General features: G+C 39.3%; 1 long non-coding RNA gene across 1 annotated transcript; it reads right to left on the bottom strand.

Annotated features, from left to right (window-relative positions):
* Positions 1–1,414: 1,414 nt before the first annotated feature.
* LOC146685198 (uncharacterized) lies at positions 1,415–4,928 on the bottom strand. The gene is made up of 3 exons (XR_014917280.1): positions 4,480–4,928; positions 4,076–4,393; positions 1,415–1,794 (listed from the first exon to the last, which is right to left on the bottom strand). It is a non-coding gene; the product is annotated as an uncharacterized LOC146685198 (long non-coding RNA).
* Positions 4,929–6,749: the final 1,821 nt, after the last annotated feature.

Raw genomic sequence — 6,749 nt, 5'->3', positions numbered from 1 at the left:
AGAGCAGAAAGAGAGAGAGAGAGAGAGAGAGAGAGAGCAGAAAGAGAGAGAGAGAGCAGAGAGAGAGAGCAGAGAGAGAGAGAGCAGAAAGAGAGAGAGAGAGAGAGAGAGAGAGCAGAAAGAGCGAGAGAGAGAGCAGAAAGAGAGAGAGAGCAGAAAGAGAGAGAGAGAGAGAGCAGAAAGAGAGAGAGAGAGAGCAGAAAGAGAGAGAGAGAGAGAGAGAGAGCAGAAAGAGAGAGAGAGAGCAGAAAGAGAGAGAGAGAGAGAAAGCAGAAAGAGAGAGAGAGAGAGAAAGCAGAAAGAGAGAGAGAGAGAGAGAGAGAGAGAGAGAGAAAGCAGAAAGAGAGAGAGAGAGAGAGCAGAAAGAGAGAGAGAGAGAGAGCAGAAAGAGAGAGAGAGAGAGAGCAGAAAGAGAGAGAGAGAGCAGAGAGAGAGAGCAGAGAGAGAGAGAGAGAGAGAGAGCAGAAAGAGAGAGAGAGAGCAGAAAGAGAGAGAGAGCAGAAAGAGAGAGAGAGAGAGAGCAGAAAGAGAGAGAGAGAGAGAGAGAGCAGAAAGAGAGAGAGAGAGAGAGAGCAGAAAGAGAGAGAGAAAGAGAGAGCAGAAAGAGAGAGAGAGAGTTTTGAGATGTAAGAGATTTGTGACGTTTAGCGTGTTTGCAGTGTGTAGTTAATGTGTTGTCTTGTGTAGTTAGTGTGTAGTGTTGTGGATAGTTTTGTGTTTCAGAACAATGAGGCGACTGCTGTCTCCAGGTAGAAACAGGAGTGACACACCTGCTGCTGTCAGACCTGCAGGTATCAGGCTGTGATGTTTCCTTTATAGTGGACAGAAATAATTTTTTTGGAGTGGCACAAATAATTTGTGGCATCTTAGTGAAGAACAGCTGATTGTTCTGTAATGTTTGAAATGGTTATTTTAAAAAAGAAGTAAAAGGTAAATGGCTGCAAATAACTGTTGTTAGCAAAACTTGTGCATAGGATTTTAAAATTGACAATTTATATTTGGATTTAAAGTTATGAATTATGATTCATCAAACATGTTTGTGGTTGTTACAGTAAAAAATATAACTTTTTCTACTCTGATTTTATGTTTTTTGTCTGATTTTAGCTCAATTGTGTTAATACAGTCTGTCAAAATGAAAACATGACTGTAAATTCAGACACGTGAGGTTGTGCTGAAAAGGATGAGACCAAACAAGGCAAAGTAAATCGTTTTTAAAGGTGAAATGTGGAGGGAAAATCAAAAGTAGTTAAAAATGGCCAATTATACCCTGGACCCCTGAGGGTTAAACTTTTTCTAAAGTAACGCAATAGTTACTTTTCAAGTAATTGATTACTTTTAGAATATTGTAACTCAGTTACTACCTTTTTTGAAGAAGTAACTAGTAAATATAATTAAATACTTTTTCAAAGTAACTTCCCCAACACTGGTAATTAGGAAGTAATTCTGCAACTTAGTGCAGATGAATATTAGCTGGTTCAGTCCCAACTGGTGGCAAATGAAAAGGTGTCTGATTTATGTAGCTCTGCATTTTCAAAGTTTTGTGTTCCAGGTGCTGTGTGTTTATTTTTCGCACAGCTGTGGCAGATGGAGATACATCGTTCATTTATGTTTCTTTTAGTCTTACTGGCTTCTTTAATACAAATATGAAAAGCAGTGACGTACATTTAAAAAAACAAAATAACTGCTGTTAGTAAAAGACTGTGTGCAATAACTGTTCTTAATGCCTTTGCATTCATCTGGTCAGCCTTCTCAAATCTCCAGTAGCCTTTGTTCTGAGTCAGATGATTTACGGTGCTGAAAAAGAAAAGAAATATAGAGATTTTCATTAGAAAGAAGGGTTTAGCTGTGAGCAAATGTGACTCAGCCAGCTCAAGACCTGTCCATCTAATCCAAAGTTCATTTAGTGTTTATGTTCAACCAGAATCTCACTTCAGAGATGCCAGCATCTGAACAGTCTCAAACCAGCAACATTCACTTGATTAATCAGCTGCTCTAACTTAAAACTACTTGCCTGTTATATCTGCCAACACATCCTTGCATATAGGCTAGAATCTGCTCCGGTTACAAGTCTTCAAATCAATAAATACTCGATTACTATTAGAACATGGGCCTTTTCAATTTGTAGAAACCAGGAAAATATGATGAACTAAAGTGAAAGAAACACGAGGAACTGCAACAGCTTAGATGAAAAAGTAAAAGCCTATGCAGCAGTGACCTCTACTGACTGCTACACAGATGCAAGTGTTTCAACCTTAGAAAAGTGATGGCAGAGATACTAGCCAGAGAAAATGTTCATTTAAGTCAAAAAAAGTGTGCATTTTTAGTGCAGGGGTTTAAACAATCCCCAATTAAGAAAAAGATTTCCTGCTCAAACACAGATGGAGACACAAACCCCTCTGGATCTATGTCAGGAAGAGCATTCAGCGTAAAAACTCTGCCGCATAGAGAGTGGGGAGCTACCCCTTGTGTTGACCCCTTGTAAGCAGGAAGAAGTTAAAAGTAGCTTTATTTCAGTTTCTGGCAGCAGACGTCTCGGCACCGGTGCACCCAAACTGGTCCCACAATGTTTGGAGCATGAAGTTGTCCAAAATGTCTTGAAGCATTAAGAGTTGCTTTCACTGGAACTAAGTGGCCAGTGACGTATAATTTATTATAATTTATTTTATAATTTCTCTTCAGCAGTGACTTTCTTTACACCACTGCATTCAATGCTTTCCTTTGTGCTTGGTGATGTAAGGCTTGAATGCAGCTGCTTGGCTATGGAAACCCATTCCATGAAGTTCTCTATGTACCGTTATTGAGCTGATCTGAAGGTCTGTAGTGACTGATTCAGGAAGTTGGTGACCTCCAGAGAGTGAGAGTGATCCATTCTTTCGCAAACATTTAAAGAAGTAGTCTGCATGACTAGGTGTTTGATTTTACATCTATGGCCATGGAAGTTATTGGAACATCGGAATTTAGCAAATCGGATGGATGATGTATATATATATATTAGGGGTGCAACGATACACAAAATTCACGGTTCGGTTCGATACTTTGGTGTCACAGTTCGATATTTTTTCGATACAAAAAATGTTCATGCCTTTTTAATTTGTCATTTAATAAAATTATAAATATATATTTTAACTCAAAAGTACAGTTTTTAAATTTAATGTTGCTGAAACAACAAAGTAATAAAAAAATAAATCTATCTGATGGAGAAATCTCTCATCTTTGGAAAAGAGAGTTTATTACAGAGAAATGGCTCTTTCCAAAATAAAAGCTCTACTATCCGCTTCTTCTGGGCTATATTCTCAGCAGCATATTAAACATATCAGGTCCCCATAAGGAGAATCATGTGCTAACGGCTGTCTAAATGACTCGGCTAAAGTTTGTAGCATGCATGCTTGTTCTTTTTGTCTGCTTCCACTTGTCTTTGCACTAGGATGATGTCGGCGTAAATGTGCAGTCATATTCGTTGTGTTCCCACTAGTGCTGTCAGCGTTAATCTGAAATGACGTTAACGCCACAACACGGCAAATCTCAGTTAACGAGCTACCGCGGATCGCCCCGTGCGTGGGGCTGGACGGCCAACACGTTAACGAGCTAACTGCGCTAACACACTAGTTCCCACCCATGTAATTGAGCATTGCGTGGCACATCCAACATACTGTTTTACTTTAGTCCATGACCCGCTTACCTTCAGGGTCATACGTCACATGAAGACCAAAATAGTTCCAAACGCCACATCTGACAGCATCGTCAGAAGGAAAGTTGATAAAATAAATTACAAAATTTTGTATTGTTCGATACATATGCGTACCGAACCGAAAGCACTGTATCGAACGGTTCAATATCGATACGAGTATCGTTGCACCCCTAATATATCTATATATTTCTCTGCTATTTCTCTGATTCCAATGATGTTTCTGCGGTAAAATTTCATCAAAAGTATGGATTACTGCATTGAGAATCCTGTAACCACTTACTAACTCAGATTTCGGGAGGAAGGTTTATAAAATGCCAAACACTTATACACCACTTTGCGTTTAATCATTTGTTTTGTCGTGTAAAAAATGAACTAAAGTGCGTTTACCTGAAATTGTACTGTTCCGACCTCCTCCAGTTCAAATGGTGAGTTCTCTTCCCTTTTAATCAGTTCTTCTGCAGCATTGAAACACTTTTCCCATTGTCCTTCCTCAATCATTGTCTTCAGGAAATCAGTCAGCTTTTCTTTGGCCTTTTTCCTTAAAAGGTCTTTCCGCACCAAGCCCTCCTCCTCCAAAATCAGTTTGTAATAGGTTTTTCTTCTGTCAAAGCAACTTGATATTTTTTTACAGCATTTTCTCCAGTTAATTAATGATATCAGTGCTGTTGCTCCATTGACAAACATGAGCAAAAAGTAGCCAACTCTCTGAAAAAGAAACACAAAATGCATTCATATTGTTGTGTTAATATGACAGGTTCAAACATATGAAACAGGAAGAAAATACCACTAACCCTGGACTCGTTGTTCAGCTCAGTGATGCGTAGTCGCTCCTCAATAGTGAGCTTGCAGGGTAACTGTACCTCTTCTGTTCTGTTAGAGAGATGGCTCATACAGCAGACATACCAGTCTCCACTGAAAAACAGATATGCAGCCCACAGCACACTAACCAAAGATGCCTTTAAAAAGTGACGGAGAAACGAACCGCAAAACCTGCAGCATTTAGAGCCACATGTACCAACACATGTGAATCTAGAGACTCTCTGAAAGGAGCTGCTGGTCCACAGCATTAAGAGAAATATTATTATAGAAGGCAGAAACATGTAAATGCTGCAGTCAGACACTTGTGATTTGCAAGTGCATTCAAAGTTGCCGCTAAATAAAACAGAAATGGTAAAGATCACAATGATGACAATGTAGGTACGCCGTTTTCCCGAAGCAAGATTTGTGATTAAGGCCTCCATCTCTGATTCGATCTGCTGGTATCCTGCTTATACCCTCTGAAAATATACAGTACTAACAGGAAACCAAGCACTTCCTGTTTTCAAAGTATGTGCACATATAAAACTGCAAACATCCTGATTATAAGACATTGTTTTGCACCTTTAGACAATCATAAACAGTTATGAGTTCTTCAAACAAAGTAAACCAGCACATTTTTATGTGACATAAATTTGTACCATGACTTCTCAACAGAGTTTGAAATTTGAGGCAGCAGAACCAGAGAGTGTGAAGCATTCAGTTTCATATAATTCATGATCTGCTCCAGTAAAGAGTCGATGTTTGCTGACAGTGCTGGAGGTAAACACGTTATTGTAATCACATTACATTTGTCTTTAACACCCGCATTCTGTTATTAATAGAATAACAATGAGACTTTTGCTACATACAGTGCACGGTTCAGCTGTGAATAATAAGAGAGAAGCAGAGATGATGACTCCCAGGGTGGAATGGTCAAATATCGGCTGGCTCCATAAATCACTACAGAATCCCATCTTGACATTTACACTAGAATAAACACACTTACAGCCTGGTCCAAAATGATTTTAATTTCAATTTCTCCCATTTGAATAATTGCATGTGGGATATGTGCCATTCATTTAGGTATTTTAAGGCTTAAAGTTAGCAGTGTGATTACTCGGATTATCAGACATAATATGGCTTGCTGTGGGGTACATACTATTCAAGAAATTTGTGCGATCCACCTTCTAGTTTTTCATACAAAATGTATTTGTTTGGACAGTTTTTAAGCTCCGTGTAACCCACACTGTCGGAGCATCAACCTTCACAAAAACCTGGAAGTCATGCACATTGTTACCCAAGTCAATTTTGTGCACTACATATATTTTTGATTTTCCCTTTGTTGTAACTTTTGCTGCTTCATGCATCGTACCAACCTTTGGGAAACAAGGAGTCGCAGGAAACAACATGACCCAAGGCGGCAAGGTCTCGCTGGCTTTGAGTCATCCATGGAAAAGGAGAGGGCATGAGTCACTCAGTGCTGTGTCTTTGTATTCACAGTCGCCTCAAAAGCTTTTTCTGGCCTGCAAAGCAGTTGAATACTTGGATACATGCGATGGTACATTGCCCTCTTCTACAGAGTTCATCGCTTTCTTAAAATGCTCCATACTTCTTCAAGTACCACTGCTTAAGCAGGGGTGTCAAACTCAATGGCACATTTTAGGTCGCGGGCCAAACAAGATAAACATTTATGGACATTTGGCCAGAGGGGCCGATGGCGCGATATGACAGCCTCGCTTCTGTCAGTCCGCCCCAGGGCAGCTGTGGCTACAACTGTGGTTTGCCTCCGCCAGTGTGTGAATGAATAGTGGAAAAGTGTTATATAAATGCAATTCATTATTATTGAATCCGTTCAGAAAAGATTTTAAGAAATCTCCCAGTCTATTCTATTCACTTCAATTTTATTCATATAGCACAAAACCCCAACCGCAATCGCCTCAGCATGCTTAAAATCTTTAATCCTGAGCCTTCAGCTGGTTTATATTTGTCAGGGAGTTTTCTCCAGTTTTCCATTTAGTGGACGACTTCTCACCTTGTACTCTTGGATACTTTAGTAGATGTCAGCAGCTTATAACTACCAGCTGAATTTGGCTTATATGTCCATTAAATTCCAGTAAACATTTAAGTTGATATGGTTTGGAACTGTGGATGGAAATAAGGTGAGCGTATTAATTTGCTTAACAACAGTGGGTGTGGTGTAGCTTTAAATTCATATTATATTTAACTATAAAGAAAAACAAAAGAGCCACATAGTATAAATATA

The sequence above is a fragment of the Copadichromis virginalis genome, linkage group LG20 (assembly GCF_057382275.1).
Source record: "Copadichromis virginalis isolate Kocher_CV1m ecotype Utaka linkage group LG20, C_Virginalis_male_GT1.1, whole genome shotgun sequence".
NCBI lineage: Eukaryota > Metazoa > Chordata > Actinopteri > Cichliformes > Cichlidae > Copadichromis > Copadichromis virginalis.
This window is presented reverse-complemented; position numbering and strand designations above follow the sequence as displayed.